Source organism: Orycteropus afer, unplaced genomic scaffold, assembly GCF_000298275.1.
Source record: "Orycteropus afer afer isolate SDZICR_OR568_19922 unplaced genomic scaffold, OryAfe1.0 scaffold00142, whole genome shotgun sequence".
Classification (NCBI taxonomy): domain Eukaryota; kingdom Metazoa; phylum Chordata; class Mammalia; order Tubulidentata; family Orycteropodidae; genus Orycteropus; species Orycteropus afer.
This window is the reverse complement of record NW_006921729.1, coordinates 8,013,945-8,034,953: the sequence shown is the minus strand read 5'-3', so window position 1 is coordinate 8,034,953 and position 21,009 is coordinate 8,013,945.

The window sequence follows — 21,009 nt, the reverse complement described above, 5'->3', positions numbered from 1 at the left end:
GCCCTTCTAGTCTCCCATGATTGATCTCTCCAAGGAGTGTATCTACCTAATGTAAATGTTCAGCTCAGCTCATGTGCCTGTCTTTTGTTTAGCTGGAAGCCACAGGAGTGGGTTCAATTCCAGACCTGAAGGGCAGCTAGGAGCCATAGTCTCAGTGGTTCCATCCGGCTTTATCAGATCAGCAAACCTGGTCCTTTTTTTTTTTTTAATGATTTTGAATTTTGTTCCACATTGTTCTCCTACTCTATCCAGGATCTCCTACATAGATCTCCCTCCGAGTGGTTGACAGTGGTAGCCAGGCACCATCTAGTTCTTCTGGTCTCATAGTCATATAGGCTGAGTATTGCATGGTGTACCAGTTGCTTAGACTACTTATTTCCATGAATCTTTGTTTTTTTCATTCTTCTTTGCTCTGGATGAGGAGAGAATCATCGTTGCATCTAGATGGCGGCTTGCAAGCTTTTAAGGTCCCAGTCGCTACTCATCAAAGTAGGATGTGGAACAATGTGTTGTTTAGTGTGTTATGCCAAGTGAGCTTGATGTCCCCTGTGACTATGGTCCTGAGCCCACAGGTCAAACTACTTGCTCCCTCTGGGTAGCTGGCTGTGACCAAGAAGTGACTACAATCTAATCCCTTGTCAGCTCTGCTCTATACCTGGGAATTCTTACAGAACACACCAATACACTTGTAGAAACATTGTCTGCCAATCCTATACATGGTTTTGGGCACACTTCCCACTGCATGGACATACCTAATAGTTCAGCCTGTCTACCCATCTATCCACTCATATGTAAAGGTTTGCCTTCGCTGTGACAATGCAGTACTGTATGTGCAAAGGACTCATCTTTGTTATCTGTACTTCCCATGCAATTATCTATGTCCCACACTACTTTTTGCTTTCCATTCATCCTGCCTGGTCTAGGTCTCTATTTCTGTGTTCCTATTCTTTCTTCCTGCCTTTTTTGCATAAAGGAGCTCTAGTGGCACAGTGGCTAAAGAATATGGCTGCTAACCAAAACGTCAAAAGTTCAAACCCACCAGCAGATCTGTGGGAGAAAGATGAGGTAGTTTGCTTCCACAAAGATTTACAGCCTTGGAAACCTTATGGGGCAGTGCTACTCTGTCCTGTAGGGTTGCTGTGAGTCAGAACTTAATTGATGGCAGTAGGTTTGGTTTTGGAGTTTTTTTGAAGGGGGATGACTTAAGGATTTCTTAGTATTCTATTTTCCTTTTCTATTAAGGACATCTTGTTTGCTTCTACTTCTTCTTCTTGTTAATTGTTATCAGTTCAGCTCCAATTCATGGTGACTCTGTCACACATGATGACATTGCCTGGTCCTAAAGCCATCTTCACAAGCATTGGTATGCTTGGAGCCATTCTTGCCTTCCAACCTAGGGGGCTCATCTTCCATTCTTTTGTTCTATACATTTTTTTTGTTGTTCTGGGGATTGGCTAACTATGTTGTCCAGTATGGTAGCCCCTAGCCATACTACATGTTCTATTGACACCAGTGGCTAGTGGCTACCATATTGGACAGCATAGATTAAAAATGTTCATCATTGCAAAAAGTTCTTTTGTACAGCAGAGCTTCTACATAAAACAATTTTAGCTAATTAAAATCTAACAGAAATGGATATTTTTAGCACTTCCCAGAAAATACAGGGACCTTAGAATTCTTTAACTCTTCGTACCTCCTCTTACATTTTGTGTGATTGATGTCATGTATTTTAATAATGTATTACATATATGCACTATTGTTGTTGTTAGTTGCCATTGGGTTCACTCCAACTCGTAGTGACCTTATGGATAACGGAACAAAACATTCCCAGTCCTGCATCATGTTCATGATTGTTGCTCTGTTTGAATCCATTACAGATGAACTATTTATGTAATTATTGTAATCATTGTAATTTTTATAATACAGATATCATCATTAGTTTGTATATAGTGAATATTTATTTGGACTTATTCACATATTACTCTTTATTGCTTTTTATTCATTCCTTAGTCTGAGTTTCCCCCGATTTAATTTTCTTCTAACCAGAGAACACCCCTTTCTTTTTGCTTAATATGAGTTTTCTGGGAAAAAACAGAATTTCTTAAATTCTAAAATATCTTTATTTACCTTAATTTTTAAAATATATTTTCACTGAGGTTAGCATTCTGAATTGGTTAATCTAATTCTGAATTTGTTGTCTTCTGACTTCCATTGTTTATGTTGAAAATTCAGCTGATAAATCATAATTATTGCTTCTTTGAACTTGATAAGTGTTTTTCCCCCCCTCTGGTTTCTTTGAAAATAGTATCTCTGTCTTTGACTTTCCGCAATTTTATCATCATATGTCTTGAATTTATCAGGCTTGAATATTCTAATACTTTATGATTCTGGGACTTTGTTTTTCATTAGTTTTGGAAAATTATTAGCCATTATCACTTAAAACATCACTACTGCCTCAATTGCTCAGTCTTTCAGAACACTGATTACATGTATAATCAACCACTTAATTGTGTCCCACATGTCTCTGATGTTCCTTTCTATAATGTTCATCCTTTTATTTGTCCATGCCTCAGATTGGCAATTTTTTTCAGCTTCTCAAGTTTACTAATTCTCTCTTCAATTGTGTTTAATATGCTGTTATAAACCCCTTTAAAATAAATAAATAAATATTTTTTTTTTTTCTCTCTTTTTCTGTTTTGCAGTTCTAGAATTCTGCTTTAAAATATTTTTAATTATTTCCCCAAATTCTCCATTTGCTCTTCTACTGTTTGAATATATTCATTACATTTGTTTAAAGCTGGTGCCTGACAGTGCCATTGTATGGATCTTCTGTGAATCATTTTTCACTTTTTTCAGTAAGATCTCCCCTACCACCCCTGTAAGCCTGTGAAAAACTCCGTTTTTCAGCTTCTTGGCCACTGCTTTCAAAGCAATCATCTTTTCAAATGGAAACTGGTACCACATAGCAGGTACACATATCTGGGCTCCATTCTCTTGCTGGAACTTGGCCTTGAAAATCCTCACAATCTTGGTAACTCTCTGGTATGACCATACAGATTTTTGTTGCTGTTGTTGTTTTGAGTAGAAGTTATTTTGTTTTATTCTGTTCGGTTATTGTCCGGCATTTCTACTTGTTCTTAGTACCAGAGTTGCCTGAAACAACTTTGTCTTTCCCAGAAGCAGAACTCCATGATGCAATAATATTTTTAAAATGGCCATGTAACTGAAAAAAGTTCCTGTTGTGCATATTTTACTAGAATTTCCATCTTTCTTTATTAACTTTTTATTGTGATTTGGGTGAAAACTCACAGAGAAAATGGTTTTCCATTCAGTAATTGATACACACTTTGTTTTATGACATTGATTACATTCCACACAATGTAGTGACACTCTTCCCACTTCCTTTTGTCCTCCCTTCCTATCGTTTCCTCCCTTCTGAATTTATCCCTAGGCAAATGCTGCCCTTCTGAGCTTGTATGACTGGTTATTCTAAGGGCTATTGTTTGGCTAAAAGTCAAGCCAGAGGGGTAAGTTCGGTTCCAGGCTTGGAAAATATCTAAGGGCCATGGTATTGGGAATTCTATCAGTCTCTATCAGACTAGTAAGCCTGGTCTTTTTTATGCTTTTAAATGTTCTTCCATATTTTTCTCCCATTTTGTCCAGGACCTCCTATTGTAATCCCTTTCAGAGCAGTGTACCTGGGCACCATCTAGTTCATCTGGTCTTAGGGTCATGGAGGCTAGCATTCGTGTGCCCCACTAGTCCTTTGAACTAATAGTTAACATGTGTCTTTGATTTATGCTTAGTAGTCCTACTTAGTAGTGGTAGTCAGAGTAGGAGGAATAAAGATTTATATTTATATAGCTTCTTAAAAAGAGGCTGTCTTTTGCTGTATGCTTGTCATACAACATTTTTTCATTTGTTGATAATCACTGTGTGTATGTCTCCAGAAATAAGATAATTTATAACTTATGTGAATTTCATTGTGTGGATGATGATTCTCCTACTTATTACACAAGTAGTATTCCTCTTTATCATGAATTGCTTCCACATTTTTCCATCTATATGGAAGACTGAAGTACCTAACATTGTCAAACCAATTATCCTTCCAAGTCTGGCTACTGTGCAATCATCTGGAAGTTAATGTCCTCAGAACATTATCACATGGAAATTTTTCACCCTAACAGAACAGCTCTGCCAAGGTTCATGCTAGAAGAGATTGCTCCAAACATGGGATGGATAACTCTGAGAGAAGCTTTCTCTTCATTACAGAAGGACTGTTCATTATTAGGAGCTCTCCAAAACCAAAACCAAAACCCTCTGCCATCAAGTTGTTTCCCACTCATAGTGTTCAAACCTATGAACTCATGTTCAAACCCCCATTACGTTTCTGAGGCTGTAAATCTTTACGGAAGTAGATCGCCCAGTCTTCCTTCCATGGAGCAGCTGGTGGGTTTGAACTACTCACCTTCTAGTTTGCAGTCAAGTGCCTTATCCACAATGCCACCAGAGCTCCTTATTAGGAGCTCTAGTGATACAATAATAGTTAAAGCACCTAAAGCTGCTAACCAAAAAGGTCAGTGGTTTGAATCCACCAGCCACTCCACAGGAGAAGGATGTGGCAATCTGCTTCCATAAAGACTGCAGCCTTGGAAACCCTATGGAGCAGTTCTACTGTGTCCTATAGGATTGCTGTGAGTTTAAATTGCCTCAATGGAAGCAGGTTTGTTTTTGTTTCTGTTTTTAATTCATTATGTGAGTTTTTCACTCCTCATACTTCCCTTTGTGGGGATTACCTACTTGCACAGTAAAAATCAGGCAAGCATTATAGGTAGAAGCTAAATTATCTGCCAAGATCCTATGGCCTCTTGGAGGTGTCTCAAAAGTCAACCAAGAACTGGGAGAGCCCTGGCAGCTAAGAGGAACCCTCTCCTGACCCTATCCAACCCTACACTTCCCCTCCCAGAGAGTGGCTTTATATCAATGAACCTGGATTCACTTGGACCGCAATTATTTATTTTGTGCTGTTGTCTAGAGCACAAGGGGACGTGAAACTAGGGATATAATTGTTAAAGAGCAAAGATGTCACTTTGAAGACTTAGGAACCTGATACAAACCATGGTATTTTCAGTCATCTCATACTCATGTGAAACCTGGACAATGAATATGGAAGATTAAAAAAGAAATGACATATTTGAATTATGGTGTTGGCAAAGAATATTGAAAATACCATGGACTGCCAGAAAAATGAACAAGTCTGTCTTGCAAGAAGTACAACCAGAAAGCTGCTTAGAAGGAAGAATGTCCAAACTTCATCTTTCGTACTTTGGTCATGTTGTCCTTCCCTGGAGAAGATAACATGCTTGGTAAAGTAGAAGGTTAGCAAAGAAGGGGAAGATCCTCAGAGCGACGGATTGACACAGTGGCTGGAACAATGGGCTCAAGCATAGCAACAATTGTTAGTATGGCACAGGCCCAGGTAGTATTTTGTTTTGTTGCTATGCGTTGGAACCAACAACAACAGTACCTAGAGCTTTGCAGAAACAGAGGCATAGAACTCATCTTTTTGTGACTCAGGCCAGTGAAGAGTGTAAACAAACAGTCCACAAAGATTTAGAGTAGTGCAGTAAATGCTGAAATGGACATGCACACAGGATCTAACAAAACAAAGGAAGGGTGATATAAACGTGTGTGAGCCATTAAGGAAGGCTTCACCCAGAAAGTGCTGTGCTATTTACACTATCTCAGATAATGTTGAAGTTTGCCAGGCAGGCAAGACGGAGAAGACATACAAGACAGAAGGAACAGAATGTGCAGATGTATGGAAACTATTTGGGAGCTCTGGTGGTGTAGTGCCTAAGGCATTTGACTACAAACCAGAAGGCTGGCAGTTTAAACCCACCACCACTCCTCAGAAGGAAGGCTGGGCAATCTACCACATTGGAACCCCAAGGGGTCGCTATGAGTTGAAACCAACTCGATGCCAGTGGGTTTGGTTTTGGTTTGATGCCCATATCTATCATGAGTACATGAATGTAATATAGGCGCTTGACTATTCTTTTCTGCTTTATCTACTTAATATTGTTGTTGTTGTTATGTTATGTCAAGTCAGACCTGACTCATAGCGACCCCTCCTTTGGGTTTCTGAGGTGGTATCACTATGGAAATATATTGCCCAACCTTCCTTCCAAGGAGTGGCTGGTGAGTTTGAACCGCCAGCCTTCTGGTCAGCAGTCACGTGCCTCAGGCACTATGCTACCAGAGCTCCCTTCTTGTATTTTCCAAGTGCCATATTTACATCATCAGTTATTTATGCTTTATATATTTCTGTTTCTTATTGTATGAAGTAACACTTTATTAAAACTCTACATGAGGCCTTTTCTTTCTTTGAGAGCAATTCTTTAAAATAAATCATACAGATTAAATTACTGAGTCACTGGCTATTGTTGTAACTCTTAAATGCTCAATTGCATTCCAGGATTGTACTGGTTTGCATGGTTACCATTTCCTCACATTGCTAGCACTGGGCATCATCATTCTTATAATTGTTGAAAACTTAAGTGCTGCTTCTTTATCTCTGAGTTTGAAGGCAAAATCTGGGTCTTATTGATCTGTGTGTCCCAAGTGCCTGAACCTTTGCTTGTCACTCAGTGCCTGTTCGATAAATGTTTGAAAGGATGGATACAAATTATCCTGCCTTATTGCATTTGAGATGCTATTTTATCATCTGAGATTCTTATATTTGAGCTTTCTGTTCTTTGCCATTGCTCTATATATCTGCTTTTACTCTTACTCTACAAATCCATGTTCATTTATAATATGCTGTATTGTCCATTTGAACATTTTACTGTGTATTATTCTAAAAAAATCTTATTTTTAATATAAGTTTTATAATTTTTGCTTAGTTAAATATAAATGTATTGTTTTTTAATGTTTTGAGACTAATCTAATTTATATAGTTTGATTCAGGAGGAATTTTGTTTATATTATTTGATATTCTGATCCAGAGAAAGGCAGAGTATTTCAATACAGTTATCTTGTCTTCCTTTATTTATCGGAGCAAGTTTTGAGCTTTTCATTAAACAAGTCATATGTAACTCTTGACATCTATGTCTTTTATATTTTCACTAAATATATGGCAAAAATATCATTTTGAATTTTAGTTTTCAAATTACCATTCTGAAAACTGACTTTTTTTTTCCTTTTGGTGTATAGTTCTTAGATGTTAACACAGGGTATGCATCATGTAACTACCGCAACAGTCATGATACAAAAGTTTCTTCAAACGCTTGACAGTTGCTGATCCTGTTCTCCATCACTAGTCTTTTTGAGATTGTAATAGAAATGGAATCATGTAGTATGTGACCTTTGAGACTGCCTTCTTTCACTAAGCTTAATACCACTAAGAATATTCCATGTTATGTTTATCAATACTTTGTTCCTTTTTATTACTGAGTACCATTATATGGATGTACCACAGTTATTTATATATTCACCATTGAAGGACGTTTGGGTTGCTTCCAGTTTTGGGTAATTATAAATAGAACTGCTATCAACATCTGTGAACAGGTTTTACATGAACTTCAGTTTTCTCTATGGTAACTTACTCAGGAATGGAATTGTAAGCTATAATGTAGGTGTATGTTTAACTTTATGAGAAACTGACTTTTCTAGAGGGACTGTGCCATTTTGAATTCCCACCAGCAATGTATAAGCCAGCTTTTCTGCATCCTTTTGGCATTTCAATACTGTCAGTATGTTTTATTTTAGCCATTCTAATAGGTGTGTAAGGTCCTTGTGTGGTGCAAGGTTAATGGTTAATGTGCTCAGCTGCTGACCAAAAGGTTAGAGGTTTGATTCTACCTGGAGACAGCTCAGAAGAAAGGCCTGGTAACTTGTTTACAAAAAATCAGCCATTGAAAACCTTAGGGAACACAATTCTACTCTGATACCCACGGGGTCACCATGAGTCAGAATGGACTCAGCATGAGCTGATAGGAATGACCATGATACTGTCTTTCATTTGCTTGTTTTCCATTCTGATACCCTCTTCAGTAAAGCGTTCAGGTCTTTTGATCATTTTGAAATTGGGTTGTTAGTTCTAACCTTACTGTTGAGTTTTGTGAGTTCTTTATACGTATTAGGTACAAATCTCCTGTCAGATAATGTGATTTGCAAATATTTTCTCCCACTCTGTAAATTGTCTTTTCTTTCTCTAAACAATATCTTTCACAGAGCAAATATTTTAAATTTTGATGAAGTTCACTTTATCAGTTTTCCTCTCCTCTGGGTCATATATTTGTTATCATGTTTTAGACCTCCTTACCTAACCCCAGGTCGTAGAGTTTTTCTCCTATGTTTTCTTTGAAAAGTTGTATGGTTTTGGGTTTTACATTAACACCAAAAGTCAATTTCAAGTTAATTTTTATATGAGGTATGAAATTTTAAACAAAAAAACAAACTCACTATTGTCAAGTCAGATCCGACTCATAGCAACCCCTCCTTGGGTTTCCGAGACAGTATCTCTACAGAAGTAGATTCCCCAACCTTCCTTCTGAGGAGTGGCTGGTGGGTTTGAACCTCTAGCCTTCTGGTTAGCAGTCAAATGCCTTAGGGACTACACCATTCCACCTAGGAAACCAAGGAGTGGTCACTATGAGTTGGATCCAATGTGACAGCAGTGAGTGTGGAGTTCATTACTAGTATATTTAAATACACTTGATTGCTTTTTTTTTTTTTTTTTTTAATGACCTTCTGTCCTGTCACTTTGCTGAACTTATTTATTAGTTCTAGGAGACCTTTCTTTTTGCAGATTCCTTGTGATTTTCTGGAGTCCTCGGGTGGTGCAAACTGTTAAGTGCTTGGCTGTTAACTGAAAGGGTAGCAGTTTGAATCCACCCAGAGGCACCTTGGAAGAAACCCTTGGCCACCCACTTCATAGAAATATCTACTTAAAACTCTGTGGAGCACATGATACACATGGCACTACCATGAGTTGGAATCAACATGATGACAACTAGTTATTATGGATGCTTTTTATCAGGTTGAGGAAGGTCACTTATATTTCTAGTTTGTGGTGCTTCTTTTAATAAGAAAAATTGAGAATGGATATTATTTTGTGTCAAATGTGTATTCTGAATCAACAATGCTATGATCGTGTGGCTTTTCTGCTACAGATTGTTAATGGATTACCTGTCGCTTTTATGAATATGGAACCACCTCTGTAATCCTACAGTAAAGCTAAGTTTTGGTTTGGTTGTGCTACACTTTTCTTTTTATATACTGCTGGATTTGATTTGCTTATTTTTCATGTCTATGTTCGTGAGGCATATTGGTCCTGTAGTTGGTCATAGGGTGTTGGTGTTTGGGGCATGCTGGCTTCAAAAAATCTATTTGGAAGTGTGTCCTCTTTTATTTTCTGGAAGAGATTGTGTAGAGTTGGGTGTTATTTCTTCTTTAATGAGTAGAATTTGCCAGTGAAACTATAAGAGCCTGGGGATTTCTTTTTGTAAGGTTTTTAGCTGCAAGTTCAATTTCTTTCATATACTGAAAGCTATTAAAGTTATCTGTTGCATTTTGGATGAGTTTTGGTAGTTCATGGTTTTAAAGAAGTTTTAGTATATTTCATTTAGGATGTATTTTGTACATCAGATTGTTCCTGTTGTTGTCAGATGCTGGTGAGATGGCTTCGACTTGTGATGACCCCACATACAACAGAACGAAATGCCGCCCAGTCCTGCACCAGCCTCACAATCCTTGCTATACTTGAGCCCATTATAGCAGCCCCTGTGTCAGTCAATCTCATTGAAGGGCTTCCCCTTCTTTGCTGACCCTCCATGATGTCCTTCTCCCTTCTGACAACATGACCAAAGTAGGTGAGATGAAGTCTGGCTATTTTCACTTCCAAAGAGCATTCTGGCTGCACTTCCTTAGGGACAGATTTGTTCGTTGTTCTGGCAGTCCATGGTACTTTGAGTATTCTTTGTCAACACTACAACTCAAAAGCATCAACTCTTCTTCAGTCTTTCTTATTCATTGTCCAGTTTTCACATGCATATGAGGCAATTGAAAATATCATAGCTTGGGTTAGGCACACCTTACTCTTCAAAGTGACATCTTTGCTCTTCAGCACTTTAGAGAGGTCTTTGGCATCAGATTTGCCCAATGAAATATGTCATCTGATTTCTTGACTGCTGCTTCCATAGATACTGATTGAGGATCCAAGTAATATGAAATCTCTGACAACTTCCATCTTTTCTCCATTGATCATGATACTGCTTATTGGTCCAGTGGTGAGGATTTTCATCCAGTCGTGAGGATTTTCATTTTCTTTATGTTGAAGTGCAATCCACACTGCAGACTGTAGTCTTTAATCTTCATCAGTAAGTAGTTGAAGTCATCTTCACTTTCAGCAAGCAAGGTTGTGTCATCTGCACAGGTTGTTAGTGAATCTTCCTCCAATCCTGACACTGCATTCTCTCTTCTTATAATCTAGCCTCTTGGATTATTTGCTCAGCATAAAGATTGAATAAGTACAGTTCAAGGATACAAACATGGCACACACTTTTCTCAATTTTAAACCATGCAGTATTCCCTTGTTCTGTTTGAATGACAACCTCCTGGTCTATGTACAGGTCCCTCATGAGCACAATTAGGTGTTCTGAAATTACCATTCTTAATGTCATCTATAATTTGTTGTGATCCACACAGTCAAATGCTATTGCATAGTCAAAAAAACAAGTAAACATAGCTCTGGTATTGGCTGTCAGCCAAGATCCATCTGACATCAGCAGTGACATCCTTCATTCCACATCCTCTTCTGAATCCATCTTCAATTTCTGCAAGTTTCCTGTCAATATCCTGAATTATCTTCAGCAAGATTTTACTTGCATGTGATATTAATGATATTGTTTGATAACTTCCACATTCTGTGGGATCACCTTTCTTTGTAATTGGTTCAGTCATTTGGCCAGGTAGCCATGTTCCAAATTATTAGCATAAATTAATAAGTACCTCCAGTGCAGCATCTGTTTGTTGAAACATCTCAATGAGCATTCCATCAGTCCCTGGAGCCTTGTTTTTCGCCAGTTCTTTCAGTGCAGCTTCGACTTCTTCCCTCAGTACCATTGGTTCTTAATCATATGCCACTTCCTGAAATAGCTGAATATCGACCCGTTCCTTTTTGTACAGTGACTCTCTGTATTCCTTTCATCTTCTTTTGATGCTTCCTGTGTCATTCAGTATTTTGTCCATAGAATCTTTCAGGGTTGCAACTCCAGGCTTGAATTTTTTCTTCAGTTTTTTCAGCTTGAGAACTGCCACACATGTTCTTGCCCTTTTGGTTTCCTAACTCCAGGTCTTTGCACATTTCATTATAATAATTGACTTTGTCTTCTTGAGCTGCTCTTTGAAATCTTCTATTCAGCTTTTAATCTTCCAATTTCTTCCATTTGCTTTAGCAACTCTTCATTCAAGAGGAATATTCAGAGTCTCTTCTGACGTCCACTGGTCTTTTGTACCTTTCCTGTCTTTTTAATGACCTTTTGCTTTCTTCATGGGTGATGTTCTTGATGTCATCCCACGATTCATCTGGTTTTTGGTCCCTGCTGCTTAATCTGTCAAATTTGTTATTTAGATGGTCTCTAAATTCAGGGGGGTTATAATCAAGGTCATATTTTGGCTTTCATGGACTTGTTTTAATTTTGTTGATCTTTAGCTTTAACTTGCTTATGAGCAACTGATGGTCCATTACACAATGAGCTCTTGGCCTTGTTTTGGCTGATGATACTGAGGTTTCTCGTTGCCTTGCCTCTTTCCACAGATGTGGTCAATCTGATTCCTGTGTATTCCATCTTGCAAGGTCCATGTGTATAGCCACCATTTATGTTGTTGAAAAAAGGGTATTTGCAACAAGTAAATCATTGACCTTAAAAAAATCTATCATGAAATGTTTTGCATAATTTCTATCACCAAGGCTATATTTTCCAACTACCAGTGATTCTTCTTTGTTTCCAACTTTTGCATTCCAGTCACCAGTGATAATTAACACATCTTGATTGCATGTTCGGTCAATTTCAGACTGCAGAAGTTGATAAAAATCTTCAATTTCATCATCTTTAGCTTTGGTGGTTGGTCCCTAAATTTGAATAATAGTTGTATTAACTGGTCTTCCTTGTAGGTGTATGAGTATTATCGTATCACTGACAGCATTGTACTTCAGGACAGATCTTGAAATGTCCTTTGTGAAGATGAATGCCACACCATTCCTCTTCAAACTCTCATTCCCAGCATAGTAGATTATATGGTCATCTGATTCAAAATGGCCAAAACTGGTCCATTTCAGCTCACTAATGCCTAGGATATCAATCTTTATGTGTTCCATTTCATTTTTGACAACTTCCAATTTTCCTAGATTCATACTTCGTACATTCCATGTTCCAATTGTTAATGGATGTTTGCAGCTGTTTCTTCCCATTTTAAGTCATGCCCCCTCAACAAATGGAGGTCCTGAAAGCTTTACTTTATCCATGTCATTAAGGTCGACTCTACTTTGAGGAGGCAGCTTTTCCTTGGTCATATTTTGAGTGCCTTCTGACCTGAGGGTCTCATCTTCTGGCACTGTATTGGACAGTGTTTCAGGGTGGTTCATAAAATTGTCCAGTAATATATCAGACAATATTTCCCTGCTATTCATAAGGTTTTCACTGACCAGTTCTTTGAGAAGTAGATGGCCCCTTCCTTCTTCTGAGTCAGTCTCACTCTGGAAGCTCCACTGAAACCTGTCACCATGGGTGACCCTGCTGGAATTTGAAATACCAGTGGCGTAATTTCTAGCCTTACAGCAACACACAAGCCACCACAGTATGACAAATGACAGATGAGTGGTGGAAATTGTTCACAGTAAATCCCTTACTGTCTGTAAGGTCTGTATATCTATCCTTCTTTCATATCTAGTATTGATAATTTGTTTGTTCTTGTTTTCATTCTGTCTCGGTCAGTCTTCCTAGAGGTTTATTAATTTAATCAAAACTAGCTTTGGTTTGATTTGTCTTCTATTGTGTTTCTGTTTTAAATTTAGTTTTTTTCCAGATTTTTTGCTTTGTTTTTATTCCCTTTTTTCTTTGAGTTTGGATTTATTTTGCTCTTCTTTTTCTAGTTTCTTGAGGTGGAACTTACAGCATTGATTGAAGATCTTTCTTTCCCATTATAAGTACTTAGTGCTATAAATTTCCCTTTAAACACTGCTTTAGCTACATACTACAGATTTTTCAATGTTGTATTATTTTAATTCAGTTCAAATTATATTCTCATTTCCTTGAGATGTTCTCCTTGACCCTTAGATAATTTAGGAGTGTATTGTTTATTTCTAAGTGATTGGAGATATTCTTATCTTTCTGTTATTGATTGCTAGTTTAATTCTGATATGATCAGAAAATACACTTTATATGTTTTCCATTTCCCTACATTTAAGGTTTGTTTTATAACCTGAATATTGTATATTGTCAATGAATGTATGGGGGCAGAGTATATTCTGCTGTTACAGAGCTCATTGCTTTACAAATGTCAGTGAGACCACTTGGTTGAGTTGTTTAGTTCTATGTCCTTGCTGATTTTTAATTAGTTCTATCTCATACTATGAGAGGAGTTTTGCATTCTCCGACTATAATTGTAGATTTTCCTATTTTTCTTTTCAGCTGTATCAGTTTTCACTTTGTGTTTTTGAATATCTGCTGTTAGATACATACACATGTATTGTTATGTCAGATGCATACACATGTATTGTTATGTCTTTTTGGTGACATGACTCTTTTATCAAAATGCTGTGTCCCTTTTTATCCCTGGTAATTTGCTTTGAAGTCTACTTTGCCTGATATTAATATAGCCACTCTAGTTTCCTTTTGACTGATGTTTGCATAGTGTATCCTTTTTCTTTCTTTTGCTTTTGAACAACCTCTCTCCTGAACTGACTTTCTTATAGACAGTATAGAGTTAAGCCGTGTCTTTTTTTTTTCTTTTCTTTAAAATCATTTGAATAACTTCTGTTACTTGCTGCATTTAGATCATATGCACTTACTGTAATTCTTGACATTTTAGGATTTAGTCTACCTTCTTATAATTTGATTTCTGTTTGTTCCCTCTGTTGTTGTTTTCTCTTTCCCCTTTCCTGCCTTGTTTCAGGTTATTTGAACTTTTTTTTCAGTATTACATTTAAATTTATCCATTGTGATTTTTAATATCTGTTTGTATAGTTTTTTTTAATGATTACTATAATCAATAATTTACCACTTCAGTTAGAGTGCAGAAACTTTGCCACCTTATAGGTTCCTTTTCCTTCCCCTCTTTACACTGTACTTTCCTTATATATTACCTTTACATACACTGGAAAAATTGATCAGACAATTTACATATATTTTTTTTTTATTTTCTACCATCAAACATATTTTAGAGAACTCAGAAGAATAGGCTGAATATTTATCCAGACATTCACCGTTTCTGTTGTCCTTCCTTCATCCTTGATGTTCCTTGTTCCTTCTGGCATCATTTCATTTCTCTCTGAAGAATTTCCTTTTCCAATTGTTTTAAAGCAGGTCTTCTTCTCTTAGTTTTCCTGTATTTGAAAATATCTTTATTGAATCTTCATTCCTGAATCTGCTAGCTATGTAATTCTGGTTTGATAGTTTGTTTCTTTTAGCACTTTCAAATATGTTACCCCATGATCTTTTGGCTTCAGTGGTTTCTGATGAGAAATCCAAAGCCATTCAAGTCATTGTCCCCTTGTAGATAATGCATCATTTTTCCTTTGTCTTCAACAAGTTTGACTGTAATGTGTTTGGGTATGTGGATTTCTTTCATGTATTTTGCTTGCAATTTGCACAACTTTTTTTTTAACTTGTGATTTGTGTGAAAGTTTATAGACAAAATTGGTTTTCCGTTCAACAGTTCTTGCACATTTTGTTTTGTGACATTGATTGCAATCCCCACAATGTAACAACTCTCTTACCATTTCCTCCCTGTAGTTAGTTACCTTTTCCCTGTGTCCTTTCCTATGCATTTCTACCTTCTGAGCTTTATCCTTGCTAAATGCTGCCTGTTTGATCTCTTATGGTTAACTGTTCTAAGAAGTGTGTATCTACCTGGTGTAATTGTTCATGTCATAGGCCTGTCTATTGTTTGGCTGAAAGTTGAGTTATGAAAGTGAGTTCACTTCCAAGCCTGAAGGGTGACTAAGTCATAGTCTCAGGGGTTTCACCAGTCTCTATCAGATTAATTAAGCCTAGTCTTTTTTATGATTTTGACTTTTGTTCCACATTTTTCTCCCACTCTGTCCAGGATCTCCAAATTTAACTCTTTCAGAGTGGCTGTGGTGGCTGGGCACCATCTAGTTCTTCTGGTGTCAGGATTATATAAGCTGAGGTTCCCATGGTCTACTAATCCTGTGGACTAATTGTTTCCATACATCTTGATTTTCTTCATTCTTCTTTACTCTGTATGAGGAGAGACCTATATTACATCTTAGATGGCCACTAACAAGCTTTTAAGTTCCCAGTTGCTACTCTCCAAAGGATGTAGAATAGTATTTTTGTGTAGTTGTATGTCAATTGAGCTTGATATCCCCACTATAAAATCCATAGGCCCAGCGACTCACTCCCTCAAAGTGTTTGGTTGTGGCTAAGAAGTTACCATAACTTTGTGCCCTGTTAACTCTATTGTATATGTAGGCATTTTTATAGCACATACAAATACGTATGTTGAAACGTCATCTGCCAAATCTACATATGGTCATGGGTATACACCTGTTTGCCTACCCATACCTGGTTATGATACCTGTCTACCTATGTATCCACTTGTAGATTAATGTTTGTTATTACTGATAATGTAGTATTTGCATGTAATAGTATTTAACTTTGTTGTCTGTACCTCTTTTTTTTCCTTATATTTTATTTATTTTTTATCGTGGTTTGGGTGAAAGTTTAGAGTAAATTGGTTTTCCATTCAACAGTTCATATACATTTTGTTTCATGACATTGATTGCAATACTCACAAAATAATGTTGGGTCCCCTTAACTAAGGCTCCCCCAACCTGAAGGATAACGCCACCCGAAATCACTCACGAAAGGCGTCTCTTGATGCAAAAGCAGGAGGAGTTTTATTCGAGGTTCCAGCGCGCTGGGGCTCGACTCATATCCCACGCAGGGGCAGAGGAGTGGAGCCTCGAGCATCTAACACACACTTTATTTAAAGGAACATTTGGAAGGGGTAGAGAGGAGGTGTGGGTGGGGGGAATTACAATTGATTGGTTGGGGAAGGGGAGTGGGTAGAGGGAATTCAGGCGATAGGTCAATTTCAAACTTTGGCACGAGTAAAACACAAATGATTTGCTATTTCAAACATAATCCTTCTGGAGGGAAATGTAAGGTACAGGTAATTGGTTGGTTTAAACATTGATTCCTTGGCGGGAACGTGGATGGCTGATGTCATTTTCTGAGAATTGTTTACGTTCAGTCCTTCTTTCCTAATTCTGAGAACTAGGTTCAGGGCTTAGTTATCTACAGTTCTGGGAATTGTTTATTAAAACTATATGTTTCCTAGTTCCTGGAACTGGGGCCCTTCTGCTAGTCTTAATTCAGGCTACAGTAAAATATCACATTTTTAATTTTTACATCTCTGATTTTGTACTTAAATTTTTAATTCCACAATAACAACAGCTCTCTTCCCATTTCTCCCTGTCTGTGATTACCTTTTCCTGTCCTTCTTTCCTATGCATTACTGCCTGTAAGCTATCTTCCTATGGAAATACTGTCCTTTTGATCTCCCATGGTTAGTTCTTCTAAGGAGTGTACCTACCTTATGTAATTGTTCATCTTGTATGCAGATCTTTTGTTTGGCTGGAAGCCATGAGAATGAGCTCAATTCCAGACCCAAAGGATGACTAGGGGCCATAGTCTTAGGGGTTTCACCAGTCTCTATCAGACTAGGAAGCCTGATCTTTTTTATGATTTTGAGTTTTGTTCCACATTTTACTCCCACTCTATCCGGGATCTCCAGTTTTGATGCCTTTCCTTGTGATTGACTGTGGTAGCTGGGCACCATCTAGTTATTCTGATCTTGGGGACATGTAGGCTGAGGTTCTCATGGTTCATTAGTCCCTTGGACTAATAGCTTCCATGTGTCTTTGATTTTCTTCACTCTTCTTTTCTCCAGGTGAGGAGAAACCAATTGTAGCATCTTAGATGGCAGTTCACAAGCTTTTAAGACCCCAGTTGCTACTCACCAAAGTAGAATGTAGAACAATGTTATTGTGTAGTATGTTAATGCCAATTGAGCATGATGTCCCCCTAGACCATGACCCCTAGCCTGTAGGCCTAGTGACTCACTCCGTTAAGGTATTTGTCTATGGCTAAGAAGTTGTCATAACTTTGCCCCATTAGCTGTATTATATATATGGACATTCTTATAGCACTTACAAATATGTATGTAGAAATAGCATCTGCCAAACATATATATAGTCATGAGTATAATCCTGTTTACCTACCCATATCTGATCATCTTGCCTGCCTACCTGTGTATCCACTTGTAGATTAATGTTATTACTGATAACGTAGTATTGTGTATGTAACAGAGTTTAGCTTTGTTGCCTGTACTTTATGCACCTCTCCATGTCTTCCTTTTCCCTAGTGATATTGTACTGGACAACTTCTTTCTGGTTTTCTGAGTCTCCCCTTTTCTAGTCTTTGGCGAGAAACTGCCCACTTCCACAATCATACCATATCTGAGCCAAACGTTGAAAGAAGAAAGAAAAGAGTTTTGGCCACAGGTTCCTATTGCTGGCTGACATCACTGCCACCATTGGTGTTGCTGCCAACACAGCACTGTCTGAGTTCTGGGGTTCAGGAAAACAGAGGAAAAGAAAACCAAAGAGATTGCCTTTTGAGGTTCTGAGCTTTAGGGAGTTCCTCTTCCCACTCCTGGAGTTAGGGGCTTCGGGAAGACCTTTCAGTGCTCACTTCTGGGTTTGAGGATTGGTTTGAGTTTGGGCTGTGGGAAAATATGGTAAGTGTCAGTTTGGTGGTGGTTTGATATTAGTGTCCTTTCTTGCTCACTGGTTGCTGTTTCCTTTTCAGCGATTTCACAGAGCTGTGATCTGCTTTCTGTCCACATTTTACTGTCCACATTTGTAGTTGTACTCAGAGGGAGAGAAAGGGTACAATCTCTGAAGATCATTTTAAAGTTTTATTTTCTAATTAACTAACTCATACATGCGGGCCAACAAGATGCTGTCAATAAGAGTTCAGTTAAGTGCCCAAGTTGAATGGTTTTCAGTTAATTCTTTTGGCTTTGTTATACCTACATTATGTCACCTGCACATGCTATTTTGGTCTCTTCCTTTGATCACTTAATTCTCACTCCATTTTTCCATTTGCACCTTTTAACCATGCTGGTGGGTGAATATAGTCTTGTCATTGATTTGCAACTTAGAGCAATTTCCTTGAAGCATAGCTTCTGCGCATAATTACACAGCGGGGCTGGAGGGGGCAATGAGCCTGGGTGTAGCTCAGTTACATGTATAAGGCCCAGTTTTGAGAAAAGTCAAGTGGGAATCCCCATTGAAGACCCCTGAGAGCACCTTCAGTTTGCACTGTGCTTACTTCAGGCATAATTGAACTATAGCTGACATTTCCCAGTAGCAGCCTTTTGAACTCATCAAGTTGGGTGTAATTTCAGAACAGATTTGCATGCAGCTCTTTTAAAATGCAAATCTTTGCAAAAATCGCACCTGAAGCAGTTGAGCTGGCAGCTGCTCTCTGGCATACTCCAGAAGTGGGATTTGATCTCAGTGGAGGAGCAAACTCATCTCCATGCCATTCAGAGTCCATGTTAAGGTTTAATTACCCCTTCGCCCTTCCTCTCACCCTGAGTGATTGGTTAAGAAATGTTCAGCCTCTTCTCAAGAACTAGAGATGATAATCTAGCCTTGGTCACTGTCATCTAGTGAAAGATGGACACTTGAGCAGTAGGGTCAGTGGAAGCCACCCTGGTTCCAGCTTTGTGCTAGGAATAGGGTCAGGCTTCATATGAACTGCTGAAATGGACTATACATCTGAATTATGGTGTTGGCAAATAATATTGAATATATCATGGACTGCCGGAAGAATGAAAAAAATCTGTCTTGGAAAAATGCTCCTTAGAAGTGAAGATGATGAGACTTCATCTCACATACTTTGGACACATTATCAGGAGGGGCCAGTCCCTGGGAAAGGACATCATGCTTGGTAAAGTAGAGGGTCAGCAAAAAAGAGGAAGACCCTCAGCGAGATGGACTGACAGTGCCTGCAACAATGGGCCAAATATAAGGCCCATTGTAAGGATGGCACAGGACTGGGCAACGTATTGTTCTGATGTACATGGGGTTACAATGAGTCAGAACTGACTTTGATGACACCTAACAACAACATTGCAATATTGAAAAGTTGCAATATTGATTCTATGGGCAAAATATTGAAACATCAGAAGAAGATGGAAGGAATACACAGAGTCACTATACCAAAAAGAATTGGTCGATGTTCACCCATTTTAGGAGGTGGCATATGTTCAAGAACCAATGTATTGAAGGAAGAAGTTGAAGCTGCACTGAAGGAAGGAACAAAGAACAAAGCTCCAGGAATTGATGGAATACCCATTGAGATGTTTCAACAAACGGATGCCCCACTGGAGGCACTCACTCAGTTATGCCAAAAGATTTGGAAGACAGCAACCTGGCCAACTGACTGGAAGAGATCCATATTTGTACCCATTCCAAAGAAAGGTGATCCCACAGAATGTGGAAATTATCAAACAATATCATTAATATCACATGCAAGTAAAATCTTATTGAAGATAATTCAAAAACAGTTGCAGCAGTATATTGACAGAGAGCTTCCAGAAATGCAAGCTGGATTCAGAAGAGGATGTGGAACGAAGGACATCATTGCTGATGTCGGTCCATCTAATTGAGGGCCTTCCCTTCTTTGGTCGACCTTCCACCTTACCAAGCATGACATCCTTCTCCAGGGAATTGTCCCTTCTGAAAACATGACCAAAGTAGGTGAGATGAAGTCTGGCCACTCTCGCTTCCAAGAAACATTCGGCCGCACTTCCTCCAGGATAGATTTGTTACTTCTTTTAGCAGTCCATGGTACGTTCAGAATTCTTCACCAGCACCACAACTCAAAAAGCATCAATTCCTCTTCAGTCTTCCTTATTCATTGTGCAGCTCTCACATGCATATGAGGTGATTGAAAATATCATGGCTTGTGTCAGGCACACCTTAGTCCTCAAAGAGACATCCTTGCTCCTCAGCACTTGAAAGATGTCCTTTGCAGCCGACTTGCCCAGTGCTCTATGTCGTATGATGTCCTGACTGCTGCTTCCATTGGCATCAATTGTAGAACCAAGCTATGTGAAGTCTTTGACTACTTCAATATTATCTCCATTTATCGTGATGCTGCTTATTGGTCCAGTTGTGAGGATTTTTGTTTTCTTTATATTGGGATGTAATCCATACTGCAGACTGTATTCTTCAATCTTTATCAGTAAGTGCCTCAAATCATCCTCACTTTCAGCAAGCAAGGTTGTGTCGTCAGCATATCGCAGATTGTTAATGATTCTTTCTCCAATCCTAATGCCACCTTCTGCTTCATGTAGTCCAGCTTCTCATATTATTTCCTCAGCATATAGATTGATTAAGTATGGTGAAAGGATATAACACTGGCACACTCCCTTCTTGATTTTAAACCATGCAGTGTCCCCTTGTTCTGTTCAAACGACAGCCTCTCGGTCTATGTACAGGTTCCTCATGAGTACAGTTACATGCTGCTGTCAAGTCAGATCCTACTCATAGCGAACTCTCCTTGGGTTTCTGAGGCAGTATCACTACGGAAGTAGATTGCCCAAACTTCTTTCTGAGGAGTGGCTGGTGGGTTTGAACCACCAGCCTTCTGGTTAGCAGTCAAATGCCTTAGGCACTACGCC